Source organism: Bos indicus, chromosome 24 (assembly GCF_029378745.1).
Source record: "Bos indicus isolate NIAB-ARS_2022 breed Sahiwal x Tharparkar chromosome 24, NIAB-ARS_B.indTharparkar_mat_pri_1.0, whole genome shotgun sequence".
Classification (NCBI taxonomy): domain Eukaryota; kingdom Metazoa; phylum Chordata; class Mammalia; order Artiodactyla; family Bovidae; genus Bos; species Bos indicus.
In genome coordinates, this window is record NC_091783.1 from 55,087,946 (window position 1) to 55,112,982 (window position 25,037).

General features: G+C 41.1%; 1 protein-coding gene across 13 annotated transcripts in view; it reads right to left on the reverse strand.

The window, feature by feature from the left end:
- The window catches only part of TCF4 (transcription factor 4), a 385,533-nt gene that overhangs the window by 147,525 nt on the left and 212,971 nt on the right, over window positions 1-25,037 (reverse strand). The gene's annotated exons all lie outside the window — the stretch shown is intronic.

The window sequence follows — 25,037 nt, forward strand, 5'->3', positions numbered from 1 at the left end:
ATAGTATATTTAAATATATAATAAATGTTATATATAAAATATTCTACTCTATATAAATACAATATATTGTATAACATAATCATTTAAGTTAAAATGTGATATAGTATTATCCACAAGCAATACACATACCTATCATTCATATTTATACAAGGAGGATGAGGCTATAAAACAGCACACTCTCTTGAACAACTGAAATCTCAGTTCTTCTGAGATCACCCACTGCCCTTGCTTTTCCACAGCCTCTTGTCTTAACTCTTGATTTTAATTTCTTGTCTTTAATCTCAATTTCCATACTGTGGTCAACTGTCTTCTCTAACAGGCTCCAATCCCTTTTGTTTGGTGTCATTTCCTTTCTCCCCAGTCTTCCCTCATTTTTTCCCTCTTGAATTTCAGGCCTCCTCCTTCTGGATGTTAGCTCACACTTCCTCTGAAAAAATCCACCCGCTGTGACATTATCAATGGCAAGTAGTGTTTATGCATCTGACTTCTTCCTTCCACTCTGGGGGTTCCTCAAGGGCAGAAAGTGAGCCTCAATCATCTTTGTATTTCTGGCATCTAGCACAATAGCCCGGGGTACATAGTATGTCCTCAGTAAGTGCCAATCAGATTAAATGAGTCATCCATTATCTAAATACTGAAGCAAAGCAAGTTATTACACGCTTTGCTTACATGACTTCAGAAGTTCCCACCATGAAGATAACTTCTCTATCTCTAACCTAGGAAACATATAACTCCTTTATGTTCAGTCTTGTCCTTAACTTTTCTCCTGTGCCTCTGAACTGCCTTTATGAGTATCACCACCCTCATGAATGCTTCATAAAAAAACTAAAATTTAATATGCAAAGGGCCCTTAATATGCAAAGGGATCAACACAGCTTTTCCACAAAACCTCCAATGCTTCCTAGTTACTCTCTCAGTCCTTCAAAATGTATTTAAGAGTCAGAATTTGTAAAGTCGCTGAAGAAATCAGTTGTATGTTCATCTAAACACACACATGAAGGTTTACATTTTTTAAAATCTGTGATTGATTTGGTTGAAAAATGGCTTGTTGTTGTCAGTCGTGTCCGACTCTCTGCGACCTCATGGACTGCAGCCCACCAGGCTCCTCTGCTCATGGAATTCTCCAGGCAAGAACACTGGAGTGGGTTGCCATTTCCTTCTCCAGGGCACCTTCCCGACCCAGGGATCAAATCTAAATCTCCTGCATTGGCAAGCAGATTCTTTACCACTTGGCCACCTGGGAAGCCCCTGAAAAATGGCTGGACTTCCTTAAACACGGCGAGTTGTCAAATAGTTGACCCCTAAGGCCAAGAATGATGCTAAAGCTGAAACTCCAGTACTTTGGCCACCTCATGCGAAGAGTTGACTCATTGGAAAAGACTCTGATGCTGGGAGGGATTGGGGGCAGGAGGAGAAGGGGACAACAGAGGATGAGATGGCTGGATGGCATCAATGACTCGATGGACCTGAGTCTGAGTGAACTCTGGGAGATGGTGTGGACAGGCAGGCCTGGCGTGCTGCAGCTCATGGGATCGCAAAGAGTCGGACACAACTGAGTGACTGAACTGAACTGAAGGCCAGGTTCTAGAGGGAAATCAGAAGAGCTGGAATAATTCAGGCGCCTCCATGAGTTAAAGATTCCGCGATGCCACAGGGCTCCAGTAGAAAAGACACTGTAGGAGACGGAAACAAAGACAAAGAGAGAAAAAGAGGCATGGACTGGGAGAGTTGTGAAGAGGACGTGCACTCCGGGGAACGGACACAGGCAACAAGCTGGGAGAAAAAGAGGCATGGACTGGGAGAGTTGTGAAGAGGACGTGCACTCCGGGGAACGGACATAGGCAACAAGCTGGGAGAACTTTAAACAGCTGGCTGAGAAATTCCTCTTCCTGAGTACGTAGCAAGTATATCTAAACATGATATTCAGCACTGGTATTCTGATTTCTTGACTATGGATAGTAGGAGAGGCCAGACAGAATCAGAAGTGAGTAGATGTTCAATGTAGCCGGTGGACATGAAAATGACCACAGAAATGGAGGCAGAATTAGAAACATAAATAAGATCATCAAGGCAGTGACTGAAGACCTGGGCTTCAACAAGATACAGTGTTTTGGTATATTTCTTCATAGAAAGTGACATGACCTAATTAATCTTTCTTAGACTATCCATGCTGGAGAAGGAAATGGCAACCCACTCCAGTATTCTTGCCTGGAGAATTCCATGGACAGAGGAGCTTGGCGGGTTACAATCCATGGGGTCGCAAAGAGTCAGACACGACTGAGTGACTGACACTTTCACTTGCCCCTCTTTCAGACTATCTGTGCACAACAATTTGTGTGAGCTCTTCTAATTATATTAATTTTCCAGAATGGCAACACTAACTATTAAGAACAATATTCCAAGACAAAGATCAGTAAATATATGACCAGACAGTAAATATTTCTAGTCTTTGCCAGCCATGTGATCTGTTCCGACTACTCATCTCCCCTGTTGTGGCACCAAATCAACCACACATTATACACAACTCAACAGGTGATGCTGTGTTCCAGTAAAACTTTATTTGTAAGAAGGGGCTGTGGGCCAGATTGGCTGCAAGCCAGAGTTTGCGGACTCCTTTACTAAGACGAGGCTTCCCTGGAGGCCCAGAAGGTAAAGGCTCTGCCTGCAATGTGGGAAACCCAGATTCGATCCCTGGGTTGGGAAGATCCCCTGGAGAAGGGAATGGCAATGCTCTCCAGTATTTACTAAGATAAAGTTATAGCGCTTTGACAGGACACATCCTCAAAGCTCTCATGATACTGCCATGATGAAAATGTCACACAGTGCTGTGAGGCCTGCTTCCCACTCACTCTCCTTAGCCCAGCCCCACACAGCATGTTCACACACTGCTCTCAGAGTTCAGCTTTCTAAAGCATGCATGCTCAGTCACTCACTCATGTCCGACTCTTTGTGACACCAAGGACTCTAGTCCACCTGGCTCCTCTGTCCATGGGATTCTCGAGGCAAGAATACTGGAGTGGGTTGCCATTTCCATCTCCAGGGATCTTCTCAAACCAAGGATCGAACCTGCATCTCCTGCACTGGCAGGTGGATTTTTTTTTTTTTACTACTGGAAAGTTTCTAAAGCCCAGAGCATTTCTATTTTTCAGCAGAGAATCCTTCAGAGCTTTCAAATACTCATCTCGTGACCCCCACATCTAACTGAGCCCCAATCTACCTCTCAGTCTCGTCTTTCCTCTTTCACACACTGTTTGAGGTTGCCTCTGTTCTAGGCACTGGAGATACAGCACATCCTCATCTGTATCTCCCTCTCAACTCAGCCTAAGGATTGTGAGAGTCACGTGCAATCTGGGCCTTTCCCCACTGCCTCCTCTTGTCTTCTCAACTCTAGTCACTGCCAGGTCCAGAGCTTTGCTGCTGCTAAGTCGCTTCAGTCGTGTCCGACTCTGTGCGACCCCATAGACGGCAGCCCACCAGGCTCTCCCGTCCCTGGGATTCTCCAGGCAAGAACACTGGAGTGGGTTGCCATTTCCTTTTCCAATGCATGAAAATGAAAAGTGAAAGTGAGGTTGCTCAGTTGTGTCCGACTCGTCGCAACCCCACGGACTGCAGCCCACCAGGCTCCTCTGTCCATGGGATTTTCCAGGCAAGAGTACTGGAGTGGGGTGCCATTGCCTTCTCCGTCCAGAGCTTTAGGTCTGTTCAAAAACATGGCTCCTTGGCCCTGACCTCTGAGCCACGCTAACGCTTCTCCACTGGAACAGCCACTCGTCTCTCTTTCGAAACCCCATTCAAATTTCACTTGTGCCGCACGCTCTTCTTTGGGTAAACTAACCAGTCTCCACTTCTTCAGTTTAGTCAACATTGACACATCCCATTTCAAAAACAGCCTGAAATCGTCATGAGAAAAAAAGGATTATTTTAACACTAAGCAACCAGCAAAATTCACAGAATTAGAACAGGGCTGCAATTTTTAAACTTCCTGATAGTAATTATAGAGCATTTGTATCTAGCTCTATTCCATTTTCTCTCCAAGGATGCAGAACTGGTGTCTATTTTATTATGGTTTCTCATAATTCTTCATTAGAAATATATTTAGATATTCAGCATATGACACTATCTGAACTAGTTCACAAGCCAGTTTCACAAAAATCATGACACGATTCAGCAGTACAAACATGTCTTAAAGACTAAGATCATCTCGTATAACAATTTTTCAAGGAACCAAATATCTTATTCATTTCACACAAATATTTCACAGAAAAGTATATGCATAAAAATCATCTGATGACTCAAAATGAAACTGGACTGTAATGCAAATCCAAACAAACTGCTCAGCAGAGAAAAAAACGGTGGTGGGGGAGGAGGGAGGAGACAGTATTCTAAATTGATTCTAAATTTCATCTGGAAAAATAAATGCATCATTATTAAAACTAATAAAACTTTTACAAAGAGTAAGTTCGGAAAACCGACTATATATACATATACATATATATTTTAAAACAATTTGGTACTGCTGCCAAAAGGACAGGCACAGCAATGAGGAAAAACATATGGACCGTTTATGATAAATGCGTCATTTAAAAATCAACAAAGAAAGAAGCATTCAATACATGGAACCAAAAATTTGTCCAGCATTTGACAAAAAAAAAAAAAAAAAAAAAAAAATTAGGTAGGTCTTTGCTTTATACTTTGCAGGTACAAAGAAAGAAGCATTCAATACATGGAACCAAAAATTTGTCCAGCATTTGACAAAAAAAAAAAAAAGGTAGGTCTTTGCTTTATACTTTGTAGGTATTTCAATGCAAAGGCTAAAACATAAAAGCAGCAGAATAAAATAAAAACTTTAAAAATATTAAAGTAGAGAAGACGTTTGCTAGCTATGACATTAGATATAGAAAAACTGGATGTTAAAAAAAAAAAAAAAACCTGGAAAATCTTTGCAACAAATAGTTCAAAGGAGAAATAAAGACCCTTAGTAAATAAAAAGCTCTTAGATAGTATTAAGAAAAAATGAAATCAATTGGCAAAGAAGATGAACCATTCTTTTATAGAAAGAATAAATTTGAAATTTGGCAATAAATATGAAAAGATATTTGGCAAATTACAATAAGACAAATTTTCAGCTGCCAGTGAGGAAGTTCACTTTTATATATAGTTAATGAGAATGTAAATTGGTAGAAACTCTCTGGGAGGCAATTTAAAACATACAGCAAGATTTTAAAAGCACATGACTTTGAAATTTCAATGTCAGAATTTTACCCTAAGGATATAATTGGACAAGTGTACAAAAATATGTGGACATAGATGTCCAAGGCAACTTTTTGTTTATGAACATTCAGAAAAAACCAGCAGTAGTTTTGTTAAATAAATGAATACGTATGGAATGAGGTAGTACACTTACATTTGAAGCAAAGCTTGTTTTTAAAAATTAGTACCTACTGGGTATGATCAGTTATTCTAAAAAGTATCTGCAGGTTTAACCATTCTCCACAATTTCTCCATAATTCTTTAGTCAAAATTAAGAGTATTTTGGCAAACTCTAGTGCTTACAAATGTTATAAATAACATGCTTGAGCAACTTCACAGGGCTCTGCAAAATAATTCTAGGTAGCAGGAAAAGGCAGGACCAAGATTATCTGCATTTCAGAAATCTTTTTTGAAGTTTGTTTACAGCAAGATAAAGAATAATCTGATTATTTCCCTGCATCCACAGTCCAGGTGAAAGCTTCCATGGAGGTTTATCAGATAGATATTTGAGAGCTTTCTGTAGAAAATACTGAAAACAAACCTTTCGGTGTCAATACAGTAGGGACAAGATCTTATGACTGATTTTCAAAAGTATGAAAGCTAAATCAAGTTTCGTTTTCCCTGTCAGTCAGGACATTTTTTATAATTTACTAAGGCTTATGACCAAAATCTAGAGAAGAACCTGCGATTAGCAAATGTGCAGAATCTCCCACTTTTCTAGCGTAGCTCCTTCAGAGCACCTGAATCTCTTCCCACGGAGGTGCTGGGAAGTGCCTGCTGCAGTAGAGCAAGAACCAGCTTGGGCTCCCAGGTGGCTCAGTGGGAAAGAATCCACCTGCCAGTGCAGGAGACACAGGAGACGTGGGCTCCATCCCTGGGTCGGGAAGAACCCCTGGAGGAGGGCATGGCAACCCATTCCAGTGTTCTTGCCTGGAGAATCGTACGGACAGAGGGGCCTGGCGGGCTACAGTCCATGAGGCTGCAAAGAGTCGGACACAACTGAAGCGACTCAGCTCGCACACATCCAAGAACAACCTCAGAGTGCCATGGACTTCATGAAGCACAGCAGCAAAGTGCACTGAGAAGGGCTGTTTTTCTCACACAGGAGTCAGCTCTCTGGGGCTCCCCCAGCAACAGCAGGCCTTTCAGCTAAGCAGGTGTTCAGAGACAAACAGGCTGAAGGTCTAAGCTTTTTTAGATGGGAGGTGATACTTCTAAAATTATTTAAACCAGTTTTTTTTTTTTTTAAAGCCACATAGATAGGCCTTCTTTATTTTAAATTTCTAAATCTTACATAAACTGAAAGAAGCAAGTCATTTATATGATGGGCTTAAAATCCTTTAACAATGATGTTTCCTGGATGTGTTGTCTGGCTTTTACTTTTTCCCTCCAGAAAAGGTAGATATTGACCCATTTATTTACTTATTTACAGGTCCACAATCCCTTATTTTCGATTCTGATATTTCAAAAGTTCTGGAACATTCTATAGTTTTGTGACCTGAATTGATGTGAAGACATTCTATGATCCTTTTTTTCTTTTTAATCCTACTATCTCTGACCACTGGTGTGTTTGCTATAGAAACGATCATCTATGTCATTACTGAATGTTGCACTAGAATCCATGTTAGGTTACACAGTAAATGTTACATGTACCATATTAACTTCCCAAAATGCAAAGAATTTCTGAACTCTGAGACATCATCTATGACTCCCACGGTTCTAATTAAGGAACTGCGGCCAACAAAAGTTCCTTTAAATTGCCTGAGGTATGGTTTGAAAAAAATTATTACAGTGATTACCTTATAATTACTTTGGGGGCTTGCCGTCAACACCTAAGCCTATTTAAAGTAAGTGGCTTTCACTACCGTGAGAACATGCACACCTAGCCTGCTCAGGTTAATTAAGCGTAAGGACCTGGACATGCCTGATTTCGTACATGGACACAGTATAGATCTTTATGTGGTATGTGGTAATTTTTTTGCTATGTGGTAATTCTATTTTTCTTGGAGAACATTATCATGTTCAGAACTACTAATCATATCTATAACAGTTTTGGTTGTTTTATCAACTATTTAACTGGCTCAGATGGTAAAGAATCCGCCTGCAACGCAGGAGACCCAGGTTCGATCCCTGAGTTGGGAAGATCCCCTGTAGAAAGAAATGGCAACCCACTCTGGTATTTTTGCCCGGAGAAGCCCATGGACAGAGGAGCCTGAGAGGCTACAGTTCATGAGGACCAAGCGGACACAACTGAGCAACTAACACTTTCACTTTTACTTAAAGGGACATATTTAATTTTTACAGATATCTGAAGCAAGTTTTACGCACCCCCAAATAAAAAACAGTTTAACCATCCAGGTTTCACTCATGTCATAGAGAAAAAGATCCACTTCCCTCAAGACCTGACAGAATCTTTGCTCTGAAATGGATGTTCCATATTCACAGCCAAGCTTCCCAAAGTTTTTTTTTTTTTTTTTCTTTTAAAGCATACGGCTCTAAAATTGTCAGTGCAACTTGGGATAGGCACACAGCTATGAGCTGTGTGATTATGTATGTTTTTATATATACATATTTTAACTATTTCCATTTATCTGTTTATTTGTCAGATCAGATCAGATCAGTCACTCAGTCGTGTCTGACTCTTTGCGACCCCATGAATTGCAGCACACCAGGCCTCCCTGTCCATCACCAACCCCCGGAGTTCAGTCAGACTCACGTCCATCGAGTCAGTGATGCCATCCAGCCGTCTCATCCTCTGTCGTCTCTTTCTCCTCCTGCCCCCAATCCCTCCCAGCATCAGAGTCTTTTCCACTGAGTCAACTCTTCGCATCAGGTGGCCAAAGTACTGGAGTTTCAGCTTCAGCATCAGTCCTTCCAAAGAAATCCCAGGGCTGATCTCCTTCACAATGGACTGGTTGGATCTCCTTGCAGTCCAAGGGACTCTCAAGAGTCTTCTCCAACTCCACAGTTCAAAAGCATCAATTCTTCGGCACTCAGCCTTCTTCACAGTCCAACTCTCACATCCATACATGACCACAGGAAAAACCATAGCCTTGACTAGACGAACCTTTGTTGGCAAAGTAATGTCTCTGCTTTTGAATATGCTATCTAGGTTGGTCATAACTTTTCTTCCAAGGAGTAAGCGTCTTTTAATTTCATGGCTGCAGTCACCAACTGCAGTGATTTTGGAGCCCAGAAAAATAAAGTCTGACACTGTTTCCCCATCTATTTCCCATGAAGTGGTGGGACCGGATGCCATGATCTTCATTTTCTGAATGTTGAGCTTTAAGCCAACTTTTTCACTGTCCACTATCACTTTCATCAAGAGGCTTTTGAGTTCTTCTTTACTTTCTGCCATAAGGGTGGTGTCATCTGCATATCTGAGGTTATTGATATTTTTCCCAGCAATCTTGATTCCAGTTTGTGTTTCTTCCAGTCCAGCGTTCCTCATGATGTACTCTGCATAGAAGTTAAATAAACAGGGTGACAATATACAGCCTTGACGAACTCCTTTTCCTATTTGGAACCAGTCTGTTGTTCCATGTCCAGTTCTAACCGTTGCTTCCTGACCTGCATACAAATTTCTCAAGAGGCAGGTCAGGTGGTCTGGTATTCCTATCTCTTTCAGAATTCTCCATAGTTTCTGGTGATCCACACAGTCAAAGGCTTTGGCATAGTCAATAAAGCAGAAATAGATGTTTTTCTGGAACTCACTTGCTTTTTCTATGATCCAGTGGATGTTGGCAATTTGATCTCTGGTTCCTCTGCCTTTTCTAAAACCAGCTTGAACATCAGGAAGTTCACGGTTCACATATTGCTGAAGCCTGGCTTGGAGAATTTTGAGCATTACTTTACTAGCGTGTGAGATGAGTGCAATTGTGTGGTAGTTTGAGCATTCTTTGGCATTGCCTTTCTTTGGGATTGGAATGAAAACTGACCTTTTCCAGTCCTGTGGCCACTGCTGAGTTTTCCAAATTTGCTGGCATATTGAGTACAGCACTTTCACAGCATCATCTTTCAGGATTTGGAATAGTTCAACTGGTATTCCATCACCTCCACTAGTTTTGTTCGTAGTGATGCTTTCTAAGGCCCACTTGACTTCACATTCCAGGATGTCTGGCTCTAGGTCAGTGATCACACCATTGTGATTATCTGGGTCAAGAAGATCTTTTTTGTACAGTTCTTCTGTGTATTCTTGCCATCTCTTCTTAATATCTTCTGCTTCTGTTAGGTCCATACCATTTCTGTCCTTTATCAAGCTCATCTTTGCATGAAATGTTCCTTTGGTATCTCTGATTTTCTTTAAGAGATCCCTAGTCTTTTCCATTCTGTTGTTTTCCTCTATTTCTTTGCACTGATCGCTGAAGAAGGCTTTCTTATCTCTTCTTGCTATTCTTTGGAACTCTGCATTCAGATGTTTATATCTTTTCTTTTCTCCTTTGCTTTTCGCTTCTCTTCTTTTCACAGCTATTTGTAAGGCCTCCCCAGACAGCCATTTTGCTTTTTTGCCTTTCTTTTACTGTCCCTATTCAAACATCCACAAAGCTACCTGCCATCCTCCTGCCTTTGGCCAACATAGACACGGCTCCTACAACTTCTGTTCCTGTGCCTAAAGTACCAACCCTGGCTAAAGAGGTTTGGGAAATGATGACATATTTGAAAAACTCTTCACAGTTCGAACAAGTTTTAGGCTCCTACTGTTCTGTGTTTCACTCACAAAAGTTACTCCTTCAGTAAATATCATTATCACGTTCCAAGAACTGTCTAAGCATTGAAGATAGATCACAATGCAACGTAAGATTCATTTACGGATATGCAAGAAAATGTGAACAAATAAACAAGTTTGCAGAGTAGAAACACTCACCTAGTGAAATAAGTTAGGTTTACAAGGCATTCTATACATTCAGGCAGAAGAGAGAATGCAAAATATGATAAAAAGCTATAAAAATATGTAAAAGGAATGAATTATAGATGATCACACTCCAGATAAGATCTAATAAAGAGAAGAAAGTTCATTAATTTAGACTTGAGTATTTTATAACCTCCAATGAGATACTCATCAATAGATCCTAAAACCAACAGGTGACAGATGATGGGAAACTTAGGATGGGGAAGCGGGCTGGCGGCATGTGCATTCACTAATCAATAAAAGCATCATGAAAGAAAATGTCCAGATGTTGTCTAAACCTTGATGTGAGGCCAAATGATGTATATAAGACAATCCTTCAGGTAAAAGTGGAATCTAGATCCAATGAAACCTTTAGATTCAACTACCAGTTTACAGGAAACGTGGAGAACAGAATAACATGATAAATGACACCACGAGGAAGCAATCAGCCAAACCCAGAGTTGGAACATGACACACGAAAAACGACTTGGTCAACAGTCAAAGCAGGAGAGACGGGAAAAGTTATAGAGTTTAAAAAGACTTAAAGAGACAGAATAACCACATGCGATATGTGGGCCTTGTTTGGATTCCAGTTCAAACCTGCCAACTGTAAGAAAGACATTTGCAAGACAACGAAGGAACATCTCAGTATGTTATTAAAATATTATTGATAGTTTTGCTAGCTGTAATATCAGCATGTGGCTATGAAAAGCAAAGGAGGGGACTTTTTTGGTAGAGATGCTCCTGAAATATTTATAGGTGAAATAATACACTATCTGGGATTTGCTTTCAAATATTTTAGAAGCATAAACTGGAAGGAATGCTATATGAAAAGATTGGGAAATGATGGCATTTGTTTAAACTTAAGGATGGCAGGGCACTTTGCAATTCTCTTTAGTTTTTCCTGTATTTGAAAATTTCCGTAATAAAAAGTCTCAGAGGTTTAACATATCAATAAAGCAAATTCTACATGTTTTTAAATGTAACAAAGGAGATTAAGACTCAGTGTGCCTTCTTTACATTGGCATTGGGGTGAGTATCTAGAGATTCCTCCAAGATTTAGACTCAGTTACCTCCATAGAGGCACAGAATTGTTAAATCTGACACCAAGCCCTGGGAGACACTAGATAAAGGACAAGCAGTTGGTCAGAGAAAGAAGCAGAAGTCCCAGCTGATCTGAGGACCGGTTCACAACTTTGTCCTTCTGTCCCTGTGCCTCGATGCTCCGTTCCTCGGCAAGGTGGAAGCGGAAGTGACTGGGGTCCAAGAACAGGCAGGCAGAACACACAACCCTCACGAGGGAACACACAACCCTCACGAGGGAACACACAACCCTCACGAGGGAACACACATCCCCAGCAGGCACACAGGACAGCCCACCTCGCACCCTCCCCTCCAGGCGTCCGTGCGGCCCTCACACCTGCACAGGTGCTTACCATGAAATTCTAAAATATTTAAATACTCTAATTTTGGCATTAAGGTTAAAAAAAAAAAAAAAAGGTATGGGGGAGCAAATGCCAACAGCTGGATTTTTTTTAAAGCTGACATAGATAAAAATGTATTCATTAAGTGTTTATAAAAGTCAAAATTCAGTCGTTCGCTAAACTGGGTTTATTTGGCTACTGTTCAAACATCAACCTGTCAATCTGCAGGAGAAAAAAACGCTGTGCATTTTTAGCTCTCTGAACATCAGAGCTTTTTTTAGGCCCCCTGAAGTGGATCACAGCAACCATGTTGCTTCTCGCCCTGAGCTTGCGTCCTGTCCTGGTCATCCTGTGTCCTGGAAAACCAGGCTGACCGGAGGAGTGCACTATTACTCAAGGACAAGAGCAAGCAAGTTCTGATCCCCATTCCAACTTTAGGTTCTTAGAGCGCAGCATTCAATCAACTGGGAAAAACTGCAAAAAGCTTCATCAATACTTGAGGAAGTCCTCTTTATTCAGCGCTAGTCTCTCGCCATGCCCATCATTATCTCCAACAAGGATCACAGGGCACTGTGAATGCGTATGCAGTTCAAATGACAACAGCCCGGCGAACTCAGAGCTCAGAGACCTCTTCAGGCCTCTCCGAACGTGAAGGGGGGTGGAGAAAATCTTGAGAGACAGGAATATTATCTATCAATTTGCAGAAAAAGAAGATCAGCTAAAAACTGTGGATCAGGCAACAGGAATATTAACTAAAGGCCAGTTACTAGGTAGGCAAATAATAAACACAGCAGAAGAATTTTTTTTTGATGTAAGCATGTAAGGGCTAAACTGCAAAATGTTTTTTTTTTTGTATGAATAATCTGAGATGTTTTGCAAAATGCTGTATACCTGTGTGGGGCTTCCCTGGTGGCTCAGCAATAAAGAATCTGCCTGCAATGAAGGAGCTGCAGCAGACGTGGGTTTGATCCCTGGGTAGGAGAAGATCCCCTGGAGGAGGACATGGCAGCCCCCTCCAGTATTCTTGCCTGGAGATTCCCACGGACAGAGGAGCCTGGCGGGCTACAGTACACAGGGTTACAAAGAGTCAGACACAACTGAATCGACTGAGCATGCATAAACCCGTGGGTTGGTCGGTGGGGTGGGGGCCGGGAAACGGTTCCTTTTCCCTTATAATCTTTGCACTGTATAGAAACATTTTCAGTGACATGACTTGTTTTGAATCAAACCTGAATGACTGATGTGATTTCAAGTGAATAAGCTGCATAGAAGGGCAGTGTCAAGTTTTAGGCATATATGACTGACCAGTATTTTGGTATCACAGAGGTCCTCTGAGCTGTGGTGTTTACCTCCACTTTGGCTACTCTCTGCTTTTTAATACCTTTGTTAGGAGGCTGAAAGTTACACTTCTTTTCTGAGTTTTGGATACTTGGTCTCCATAGGAATATTAGGTTTAGAAAGAAAGAATGAATTTGAAAACAGAGGCCAAAATAATTTGGATGAGGCAGGCAAAGAGCCATGAAGGGTCTCGCTTTAGGGTGAGGTAGAGAGACCAGGATCCAAGTCTCCTTAGACAAGAAACTTAACTTCCCCTCACCCCAGTCTTTGCATTTGTGGAATAGAGATGATAACTGTTTATGTTCTTGTTAGTTTGGAGGCAGGAGGAAAAGACACCCGTAGACCACTGTTACATGCAGCTCAGTGAGGCAGTCCATTAGAGGAGAGAGTGCCAGCAGGAGTCAAGAAAACTTTGTTCACTCCTATTTTGTTTTTCTATGAAGTGCCAGGAGAAGGCGATGGCACCCCACTCCAGTACTCTTGCCTGGAAAATCCCATGGATGGAGGAGCCTGGTGGGCTGCAGTCCATGGGGTCGCTATGAGTCTTGACATGACTGAGCGACTTCACTTTCACTTTTCACTTTCACGCATTGGAGAAGGAAATGGCAACCCACTCCAGTGTTCTTGCCTGGAGAATCCCAGGGACGGGGGAGCCTGGTGGGCTGCTGTCTATGGGGTCGCACAGAGTCGGACACGACTGAGACGACTTAGCAGCAGCAGCAGCAGCAGCAGCAGCAGGACTGTAGTAGATGGTGGGAACAGAGCAGGCAACACATGTCAAGATGTTGCTGTTGTTTAGTCGCTCAGTTGTGTCCAACGCTTTGCAACCCCAAGGACTGTAGTCCGCCAGGCTTCTCTATCCATGGAATTCTCCAGGCAAGAATACTAAAGTGGGTTGCCATTTCCTTCTCCAGGGGATCTTCCTGCCCCAGGGATCGAACCCGCATCTCCTGCCTTAGCAGGCAGACCCTCTCCCACTGAGCCAGCAGAGAAGTCCAAGCCTACATGCACAGCACAGATAACAACACTCCAGCTGGGATGTCTCTCCTCAAGCGTCGTTCTGATACAGAGATGACTCTGTTCTTTCTCCCTTCTGCACCTCGCCCAGGCTCCAGCACACACGTTGCTGAAGATCACCGGAGGGTGGAGCTAGGATTCCCAGGAGGTGTTGTTACCCGCCTGCCTCCACCCTCTATAAGGTCCCAGAAATCGGGTCATTGTGCCTTTGGCACCTAGTACTCCTTACACATAGCTGATAGTCAGTACAAATTTAATAACCAGGTTAATGGATAAATGGAGAAGGCGATGGCACCCCACTCCAGTACTCTTGCCTGGAAAATCCCATGGATGGAGGAGCCTGGTGGGCTGCAGTCCATGGGGTCGCTATGAGTCTTGACATGACTAAGCGACTTCACTTTCACTTTTCACTTTCATGCATTGGAGAAGGAAATGGCAACCCACTCCAGTGTTCTTAGCTGGAGAATCCCAGGGATGGGGGAGCCTGGTGGGCTGCCGTCTATGGGGTTGCACAGAGTCGGACACGACTGAAGCGACTTAGCGGCAGCAGCAATGGATAAATAACAGGCTTCCCTAGAGGCTCAGATGGTAAAGAATCTTCCTGCAATTTGGGAGACCAAGGTTATATCCCTGGGTAAAGAAGATTCCCTGGAGAAGGAAATACTCCAGTATTCTTGCCTGGAGAGTCCCATGGACAGAGGAGCCTGGCGGGCTACAGTCCACAGGGTCACAAAGAGTCAGACATGACTGAGTGACTAATATTTAATGGATAAATAAATGAGAATAACCGACAGTTTTTCAGTTTTCTAACTTATAAAATGAGGATAATATCAGCTTCCCATTCTTTACTGTATTTAAAAACATTTAGAATGTATACAATTCTAAGCAGGCCTATCTTTTTCATAGCACAACAGCCAGGAAATGAAAGCAACCCAAGTGTTTCCATCAGTGAATGAATAATTAAACTAACATGGTATCTATATGCAGTGGAATATTATTCAGCCTTATAAAGGAAAAAAAATTCCAACACATGCTACCACATAGATGAGCCTTGAGGACTTCAGGCTAAGAGAAAGAAGATAAATATGCTATGATTCCACTTATAATAGGTACCTATAGACTTTATTTTTCTGGGCTCCAAAATCACTGCAGATGGTGACTGCAGCCATGAAATTAAAAGACGCTTACTCCTTGGAAGAAAAGTTATGACCAACCTAGATAGCATATTCAAAAGCAGAGACATTACTTTGCCAACAAAGGTTGGTCTAGTCAAGTCTATGGTTTTTCCAGTCGTCATGTATGGATGTGACAGCTGGACTGTGAAGAACGCTGAGCGCCAAAGAATTGATGCTTTTGAACTGTGGGGTTGGAGAAGACTCTTGAGAGTCCCTTGGACTGCAAGGAGATCCAACCAGTCCATTGTGAAGGAGATCAGCCCTGGGATTTCTTTGGAAGGAATGATGTGAAAGCTGAAACTCCAGTACTTTGGCCACCTCATGCGAAGAGTTGACTCAGTGGAAAAGACTCTGATGCTGGGAGGGATTGGGGGCAGGAGGAGAAGGGGACGACAGAGGATGAGATGGCTGGATGGCATCACTGACTCGATGGACGTGAGTCTGAGTGAACTCCGGGGGTTGGTGATGGACAGGGAGGCCTGGCGAGCTGCAATTTATGGGGTTGCGAAGAGTCAGACATGACTGAGCGACTGAACTGAACTGAGAGTAGTCAAGTTCATACAGACAGTAAGTAGAATGGTGGTTTCCAGGTGCTGGGGAGGAGGGAGAATGAGGAATTACTGTTTCATGGGTAAAGAGGCTCAGCTTTGCAAGACAAAACAGTTCTAGAGACTGGTTGCCTCTTAATGTAAAAAAAACATCCTTTTTACCACTACTGAACTATACGACCAGAAATGATTAAGATGGCAAAGTTTATCTTACTAAATTATAGTAAAAATTTATGTTGTGTTCTATATCATAATAAAAAATTTTTTTCAAAGTTCTATGTAGGGAGGCTGGATTTGGATTACAGATTGAATATACGTTTCTACTCTCCCTCCAACTCCACACCTCTTAAATGCTCGTGTGTGTGTGTGTGTGCACATGCGTATGAATTTACAAGAGCTAGACATACCAATAAGTGCTGAAAAATAAAAAAGATATTGAAAGATAACATTAGATGGATTGACAGAAGAACACTGCAAAGAAACAGAGCTAAGTCAAGGATGCTTGAATACCAGGGCCAGCCCAACAATGGAGCTGTCGAGGAGTCTGATGCAATAATCAATGATTAACTGAGTGATTAATTAAATGTGGTAGTGAGCTACTGGGCAAACCAGGGCAAAAATGACACAGAAAGGCGGGGGAGGCAATGACTTTAGAACTTCAGTTTCGTAAGTAGCCAAATTGCATTCCAAATGTTGATTAAAACAGGACAATATAGAAAATGCAAGAACTCTGATAATTTATGTTCCCACACTTCTGAAAGAATTACAGAAGAATGTTTAATCACAAAGACAATAATAAAAATGAAAGAAATAGCATGGTCCAGAAGAAACAGTAGCTGTGACAAGGAAACCCAAAAGAAGAGTCCATGTAGTTGCTGATGCAATAAAAATGGAAAAATCTAGAGGGAAGTAAACTGACCTCAAATTGGAAGGTATAAGAAATGGGCAGAAGTAGAAAGCAGGGAATTAAAAATGTGCTAAGATTCACTCTTATCTTGTTCAGGGAATATGTAGACAATAACCAACTTGAGACTTTAACAGAAAACACAGTTTAAAACTGTGAGCTGAAAGAGTAATTTTTACGAGAAAAAAAAAAAAGTGTAAATCTTATATTGGGGTGGGGGAGGGAGGCAGCAATGAAAGAATACAAAGGCAGTGTGACCAAGCCAAGACTTAGCTGCTCAGTCATGTCTGACTCTTTTTGTGACACCATGGGAGTCTCCAGGCCAGAATACTGGAGTGGGTTGCCATTCCCTTCTCCAGAAGATCTTCCCACCCTGGGGATCGAACCCAGGTCTCCTGCATGGCAAGGCAGATTCTTTACCATCTGAGCCACCAGGGGAGGTGGTCAAGCCAGCAAAGGATTGAAATTAAATAGGAAAACTTGACAGATAGAAAAGTTAACATGGCAAGAATAAGATCACTACAAATGGAACTACGACATAGGAAACTATAAATGTAGCCTTATTTTGTTGCGCTCATTTTGAGACTGTGCTCCTCAATTAAGATACAGTGGCTGACACAGGGGCTAGAGAAATGTAAAGCTAAACTCTGTATACAACAGGGCACTAAGAATAAAACAAAGAGAATGTGAAAAGTAAAAAGACAGAGAATACATGCAGGATAAAATCCACAGGAAGAAAGCACAGATAGCAACATGATTCAGTCGAAAGTCAAACTGAGGCAAAATTAATAAAAAGGAAAAAAAGCATATATGTTTCACATTGATGAAACTCCAGGCCACCAAAAATATTAAATATTCACGAGCCTCTAATGTCTATTTATAACATACTTTGAGGGTTATTTTAAAAGTATGGATACATGAGAAATTGACAAATCCATCATCAAAGTCGTAGCCTAGAAAACAATCTCTCAGGAGTTTTAGCAAGTAGACTGAAAATAAGTAAGACTGCTTACTATATGGAAACAGAGAAAACTCAGAATATTCATTCTTTTCAAATGCATTGGGAATGCTTAAAAACTGATAGAAGATAAAGCCACAAGGAAAATCTCACTGAATCACCCTGAATTAGGAAATATCCATGCCATTTCCCCATTTGAAATGCAATAAAGTAGGAAATTTAAAATGGCAATCACATGATCACCACAAAAAGCACTGTATTACAGCAGTTTTAAAACGACACTTAAAGAAATCAATGAAAATGACAGTAATATACTAAAAAGTCTATGAGATGCAGACCAAGCAGTAGTCAAATGAAAAATTATGGCCCCAAATTGCATATTCAGTATATAAAAATAAAAATTAAGTGAACTAGGCATACAATTTAAAAAGCTAGTAAAAAAAAAACAGTATTACTAAAAACACAAGGTATTAAAATATGTATGAAATGAAAATGAAATAAAATGTAGATTATCAATAAAACCAAAAGAAAGTTCTTTGAAAAGACAAACCTGGGGTAAATCTGAGAGAAGGAAATATAGAAAGAAAAAGAGAAAACACAAATCAACAAGATTACAAACTATATCTGGACATAAATCTTGGATACTTATAAGGTGCTTTTCAATCTAAAAATAACTATGTATAACTGAATGCAATAAATTATGAAGTCTGGAAAGCAGATGCTTCCTAGGATAATAAAAGTGATCCCAATTGACACACAGAGTTAGAAACTGAAAAATTAGTCAAAAATTCACTTCCAAAGAACCAGCTCCAGGCAATTTCTCCCAAATGTTAAAAAGTTCTGCCTTACATAAGCTTATTTTAAGGTACAAAAGGAAGTCGAAAAATGTCCCGACGTCCTCCACATGTGCATCATAAAGGTGAGAGGCCAACTTACCAACTAGACAAATTAACACAAAGAAAACGACAGGCTGCCCTCCAGGCGGAACAGGAAACAAACAAAATCCCTGGATAACACTGAATTTAGTCACAAAATTTCTGGGACAAACACTGTTTTCCATTTTATATTAAACCCTGCTTTCCCAATTTATACAAAAATTTAAATAGAACATAAATGTATATAACATACAATTTTTTTTATAAACTTGAAAAGCAGGGTTCATCAGGAATTCTTTTAGTCTGACTTGAAGTTTTATATGGCTTTAGTTTGAACACACACAGGCATATTTATCTTAAAAAGTCATGGATTATAATAAAGTTTTCTTAATCTGCTAGAAGTCTATTTAGTAATGAATCCCTAGAAGTTTCTCTACTCGAGTCAGAGAAGGCAAGGTGTACCTGATGCCCATTATTCTTTTAACAATTTACTGGGAGTCTTTGCCAGTATACTTGCACAAGCGAAATAATCTAAGAGGCAATGCTGTCAATATTTGCCAATGATTTGCTTCCCAGAAAATCTCAATCAACAAAACAAAATAAAAGCAAACAAACAGAAAAAAAAAAAATCAGAGGCTAGTGAAAAAAGTTCTGTAATACTATGGGTTATAAGATCAACTTACCAAAAAAAAAAAAAAAGACAACTTTCCTATACAACAGTTAACCAATTAAAAACTGTAATGGAAAAAGAATCCTGTTTAAAAAACTAATAAAATTAACAAGGACGTTTTTTGAAATTATTAAACTCTGCCAAAGCCACACAAGTAAATCTTTATAACTGGGTGGTGGGAGACAGTGTAGTTTTCTAAATAGCAAGTCTCTATATTGTAATTGGACCTCCCTGGTGGCTCAGAATCCGCCTGCCAAGGCAGGAGCACGGGTTGGATCCCTGGGTCTGGAAGATCCCCTGGAGGAGGAAATGGCAACCCATTCCAGTATTCTGGACTGGAGAATCCCATGGAAGGAGGAGCCTGGGGTCCACAGGGTCAGGAGAGAGCAGGAAACAACTTAGCAATTGAACAACAAATAGTATTACTAAGTTAATTCTGTCCAAATTAATCTATAAATGTAATGCACTTATCCCTTTTCTATTTTACTCAATACACTCGTATGAGAATTTTTAAGAAAGCACTCGTATGTTATTTTTATAATATCTTTTAAAGACATGAAAGAAAATGCTACGCAGTTTTATCATTGCATTTTGCAAGAAGGCGTGACTGTTGGGATGTTGTAACCAGGATATAAAGTGTTAGTGAGAGGAGAAGCAGGCCCAGAATCCAGAGTCTGACTTCTTTTCCCCAAACAGGAAGCCAGTCACTTATTTCCTGCTCCAGGCTAAGGACCCAAAGAGGTGCCATTTCTCAACCACTTAGTTTCAGAGCTTTTCCACATGGCCCTTCAGTTGAGGCGCCCCCTTTTCCACTTCCCGTGTCACAGCCAAGCCCTCCTTCCCTGACTTCACTTGCCGTCGCCCATTCCCATCTCACAGTCAGTCCACCCAACCTGTGTAGAGACATCTCTGAAACCTGAGGGGAAGCTATGCCGGGATGCCTCAGTAACACACCCCCGACATCTAACATTAGACATGGCATGGAGCTTTCACCTCAAAATAGTCCGTCAAGGCTTTTTTTTTTTAATGGATGCTAGGAAAACCACTGTTTTTAAGAGTTCAGCTTTCCCGCGAGAATTTTAGCAAGGACTCGCTACCTCTGCCCTTCCATGAACACAGCTGAGTAAGAAAGGCCAGGCAGACTTTGGGTGTCAGTAAACTGTAAGATGGAGAGCTGCTCCCCCTGCAGAGTTAACCGCCTGCCTCTGGTCTTTAGATCTCATCTTACCACCCATGCTGCTGAGTCTAAGTCACTTCAGCCGTGTCCGACTCTGTGCAACCCCACAGACGGCAGCCCACCAGGCTCCCCCGTCCCTGGGATTCTCCAGGCAAGAACACTGGAGTGGGTTGCCATTTCCTTCTCCAATGCATGAAAGTGAAAACTGAAAGTGAAGTCGCTCAGTCGTGTCCGACTCTTAGCGAGCCCATGGACTGCAGCCTACCAGGCTCCTCCATCCATGGGATTTTCCAGGCAAGAGTACTGGAGTGGGGTACCACCCATACTTTTCAATTAAGCGATTCTCCACCAACAGGTTATGATTGATCCCGAGCCTCTGATCCAATTAGTGAGCTTGACATTATAGAAATGTAGAAAGGGGTGCCCGATGGGAGGTAAGAAAGACTAAGCACCTTCTTTGTTTGAGGATAGATGTCCAAAAACTGGTGAGATGGCACCACTTGTTTCAATTTAAGAACACAAAACTATCTCACCATCACTCCTGCCCCCGCCCTGGTCTCCCTTTACCTTATGATAGGATACCTATTGGAGAAGGAAGTGGCAGCCCACTCCAGTATTTTTGCCTGGGAAATCCCATGGACAGAGGAGCCTGGAGGACTACAGTTCACAGGATCTTGCAAAGAGTCAGGCACGACATAGCGACTGAGCATGAAGATAACCATAAAACAAGTGACTCAAGGGGTTAATCCCTAAAGCCTCCCTCTACCTAATGGGCATGTTTTTCTCGGAATAGGGAATAAAATGAGTCACTTAATCCTATTATTATCAAGAAAAATATGAATCAGAGTCAAGCACAAGCAGGAACAAACTCTATTTTAAACGGCCGTGCTTACATGTAACTGATACGAGCAGCCACTGGGGTATATCCCATAAAGTTGTCAAAGAGGCTGCTGAAGCCCTGTAGCCTCTGATCAGGCCAACACGACTATTTCAAGGACTTTAAACGCCATCGTGTTGTCACTGTCCAATGAGTGGGACTCAACAATGTGTCCGCCACATCTCTCATTCTTTTCAGAGGAAACCTGCATGTTCTTGGGGCACCGACTATGGACAGAAATGATCCCATAAATGCTGCTAACATTTGTAATCAAGGGAAATCCCATACTGTGTTGAACCTGGTATTAGTTTGTGGGAAAAGATATTAATACATCACCTCCAGAGGACAAAGAGCCAAATGCTGGCCGCCATCAGCTCCTTTGTAGCTCTCCAAAGATTATTTCTTTATTTTACTTATAGATGAGAAATAAAAATCATCCAAATACTTATTAAATACTTATTTGCTACATTATTTTCTTCTGCTATGAAATCAGGTTTTGGAATTTAAAAGAGAAAGGGAGAAAGAACTGTCTACCTTCTCCACAGGAAACTGCAAAGAGTACTTAATGTTACCAAAGTTATGAGTCAAACCAAAATAAAAAGCTTCATAAGAAAACCTGACCCACAGATTTTAAAAACAATGACTTATTCAAAGATACTGTCCACTCTTATCTACCAAAAGTTAAAGAAAAGTTGTAGCTTGACTAATTACCTTCGGTGTTATAATCATAATAGATAAGATTTATTGAGTGCATTCCATGGGCCAAACTTTAAGTATCTTATATCCATTAAATTATTCAAATCCTCACAAAATCCTATAATGCAAGTGCTAATATTAATGCCATTTCACAGATAGGGAGAAAGTTTTTTGGCTAATGGAAGACTGACTGAACAACTTTACATCCTATCCATTAAATCCCTTGATCATGACACTGACCTCCAGGTAGTGGAGTACACCAATCAAAATGGACTATCTAATATACATCTGCTCTTATACATGAAAACTATATTTATTATCCACTCTATTGGTGAAGACACTTGAGAGTCCCTTGGACTTCAAGGAGATCAAACCAGTCAATCCTAAAGAAAATCAACCCTAAATAGCCATTGGAAGTACCGATGCTGAAGCTGAAGCTCGAATAATTTGGCTACCTGATGTGAAGAGCCAACTCATTAGAAAAGACCCTGATGCTGGGAAAGATTGAAAATAGGAGGAGAAGGAGACAACAGAGAATGAGATGGCTGGATGGCATCACCGACTTGACGGACATGGGTTTGACTGTAAGCTCCTGGAGATGGTGAAGGACAGGGAAGCCTGGCGTGCTGCAGTCCAGGGAGTCTCAAAGAGTCGGACACGACTGAGCGACTGAACGACAGTAACAACTAAAAATGTCTCCCTGCTGGGAAGAAGGTTTAATGTAAGTCTTAGTTATCCACACAAGTGTATGAGCAAGAACAGGTTAACACGCAAGAAGGAACATTTCAGAGGGATGTGAGGAAACTGGAATTCTGAATAAAGTTGAGTTTGAGAACCAAGGAGTTCCTCTGAATGAACACTTAAAATAAGACGTCTCTTACAAAACTAACTAGCACTAAAATTAGCTCGATGTTCTATTCACAAAAGATGTCAAGTTCTCAGTTGTGTAACAACAATTCCTGATCTACTTCATTTCTATTCACTGGATGATCCTCCCCCTTTCAAATAACATATTTAGTCTAATTCTCACTGAGTTTACCAGTAACGGTTATTTATATTCAAAACACAAGGATAGAAAAGTGTGAGGCAGTTCTTCTCTTTTTCTGAAGAGCATCTTGGGAGGGTGGCCGTAGGGGAAGATCAGTGAGGAGGGAAACAGTAGGAAGGGAGGCAAAGCATCCAATTTTCACGATGTGGAGTGGACAAGAACAGCTTACCAATTCAACAAGGTTGCTGACCAGGTGGCACTTTACACCAGGGGTCTCCAAGCAGCGGCATCTAATGCCTGATGGTCTGAGCTGGAGCTGATGTAATAATAATAGAAAAAAGTGCACAGAAAATGTAACACGTGTCAATTATCCTGAATCCGTCAGTTTCCCCACTCCAATCCTTGGAAAAATTGTTTTCCACGAAACAGATCTCTGGGTCCAAAGAGGTTGGGGACCACTGCATTACACGATGTATCTGTGCAAAGGAGTAAGAAACTGGGGTCTCGGCAGCGTGGAGGAAGAGTCCAAGTCGTGGACAGTAGTAACATCACAACTGGGAGCAGGGATGGAGGAGGCGAAAAGAGCTCCAGGAACAGGAGGAGTGCATCCCTGGGAAGCAGAAGACATGTGTGAAAGCCTGCTTGAGAAGAGCCAGGGAACTGATCCGGACAAGAGGGGAGGACTAGTCCTCAAGAGCAGTCATTCCCCAGGAGCCAAGAGCACTGTGGTTTTCTTTGTGCAATACTTCATTTACTCAGCTTCAGGGTCAATTTCAACACTCTTATTATTCCATAAAGCTGAAACTTCACCTTTAAGAAAAAGAATTAATAATAACAACAGTAATAGAAATAGGTCAAGTGTATTGTAGGTACTGCTTCTTTAACCTTGCAGTGGTGAGCTGATACAGCCTCTTGGGAGGAGGTGTATTTCCACAGTGTAAATACTCTCACTGTGGCTCATGTCAAGCTCTAGGTGGTTTATTAGCTAGCCTACAGAATTCCCAAACACGTAATTACTAGCTCTCCTTCTTCACATGATGCTTGTAAGGCACTTTTAGCTCTTAAAGACAAAATTACTTAAGGAACTACATGGGAAATTTAAAATGATGCAGCTATGCATTTGAATATTAATCCTGGTTTTTGATGTGATCTCCAGGATGATTTTAAATCATTTTACCCTCATTTATCATTACAGAAATTGGCATTAACCCTAAAATTGGTATGGTAAAATAAAAAATTCTGAATAGTCAAAGCAATTATGAGAAAGAACAAAGCTATTTCCTCACTTCATAATGTATTACAAAAGTTATAGTAATCAAAACAGCATGGTGCTGGCATTAAAACAGACACACAGAACAATGGAATAGAATTAAAAGCCAGAAATAAACCCACACATAGGCATCAAGTAATTTATACAGAAATAAACACACATACAGTCAAATAATTTTTGACAAGGGCACCAAGAACCCATAATGGGGAAAGGACAGTCTCTTCAATAAATAACATGGGGGAAACTAGATACCCACACACAAAAGAGGAAAACTGGGCTCCATCCTGCAGCACTCACTGACCTGAAATAGATTAGACTTAAATGTAAGACTTAAAACCATGAAACTCCTAGAAACACAGGCGAAAGGCTTTTTGACACTGGTCTTAGTAATGATTTTTTGGATATGACAAGCAAAGCAAGGGGAACGAAAGCTAAAATAAGCAAGTTGGGACAACATCAAACTAAAAAATGTCTGCACAGCAAAGGAAAACATCAACAAAATGAAAAGTCAACCAAATATACAGGGTCCAAAATATATTGATTTGTATGAGTGTTGTATTGTATTTGTGCAATACTTCATTTACTCAGCTTTAGGGTCAATTTCAACACTCTTATTACTCCATAAAGCTGAAACTTTATGGAGTATATTTGACTCATATATATATGAGTCAGTATGTCTGACTCATACCAGTCAATAGCAAAAAAACAAAAACAAAACCCAATGTGATTAAAAAATGCGCAGAGCACCTGAGCAGCCATTTTCCTATGAAAAGATGCTCGGCATCATTGCCATTCCCTCCTCCAGGGGATCTTCCGGACCCAGGGATAGAACCTGGGTCTCTAATGTCTCCTGCACTGGCAAGCGTGTTTTTTACCATCAGCACCACCAGGGAAGCCCAGTCATCACTAGACAAATGCAAATCAAAATGACAATGCAATATCACCTCCCACCTGCTAAGATGGCTATTATCAAGAAGACAGG